Consider the following 1,186-nt stretch of genomic DNA (forward strand, 5'->3'; position numbering starts at 1 on the left):
AGAACCTCTTATGTTGGTGATATGGGCTGGAATCTCACAAAAGGCCCCTTTGACCTTTGCTCCCTAGACCCACAGACACACTGAAAAGCCTCACATGACCTGTTTTAAGGCTGTAGTACTTGGAGTAGATTCAGGAGTGTGGTAGCCAGCCTCCAAAATGGGCCCCAATTATTTCTTCTTCCTGGTATTCATGACTTTGTGGAGTCCCTTCCCACACTGAATCAGGGATGGCCTGGCGTAACCCACAGAATAAGGTGGAAGAGTTGGTGTGTGACTTCTGAGGCTGCATCCTAAATGCACTTGGCTGTTTGGAAGTCTTGCTCTGGGGAAAGCCAGTTGTCAAGCCACATGGACACTCAAACAGTCCTCTGGAGAGATGTGAGAAACATCTGATGAAGAACTGAGACCTCCCAACAACCAGCTTGGGAGTGAGCTGCTTTGGAGTGGACCCTCAGGTCCAGGCAAGTCGTCACGTGACTTAAATCCCAGCCAACATCTGACCACAACCTCCTGAGAGACCCCAAGCTAGAATTTCCCAGTTAAGCCATCCCCAAATTCCTGATCCACAGAAACCGTGACAGATAATAATTATCGCTGTTATAAGCCACTAAGTTTTTGTATGTGTGGGGTGGAAGAATTATGCAGAAATAGATAACTAATACAAATGGTATCTGTTTTCCTGAATAAACTTTTCTTTTTTTTCCCCCCTGAATAAATTTTCATTCTTATTCATCTCAAATTGTCTATGTGCCTGTGCAGTCACTGAACAATAAGAGTTAAAATTAGTGCCATTTTCTTGCCTGGAATTATTTGACAAGCCCAGACAGCTTGTGGTTTTACAAACTGGTTGCCCATTTCCAGCTGTAAGAGTTGTTTGTACCTCCCAAGATTATCAATATATCCACTGCTTATTTTCCTTTCAGAAAGATGGCAGATTTGATAGTGATCAGAATATAACTGGTTTTAATACCATCTGTACTATTTTCTGGCTGTATAATCTTGACCAGATTTCTAAAGCTTTCTAAATTTTAGTGGTTTTTTTTTGACTATTAAATATAAATAATAGTACCTACCTCACAGGCTATAAGCAGGTTAAATTTTAAAAGTATGTATTAAAAACTTACAACATAGTGCCTGGCACATAGTGATCATTTACTAATAATAGTTTCTATCATGATCATGATAA

This window comes from Galeopterus variegatus, unplaced genomic scaffold (genome assembly GCF_000696425.1).
Source record: "Galeopterus variegatus unplaced genomic scaffold, G_variegatus-3.0.2 Scaffold5773, whole genome shotgun sequence".
In the NCBI taxonomy this organism is placed as follows: domain Eukaryota; kingdom Metazoa; phylum Chordata; class Mammalia; order Dermoptera; family Cynocephalidae; genus Galeopterus; species Galeopterus variegatus.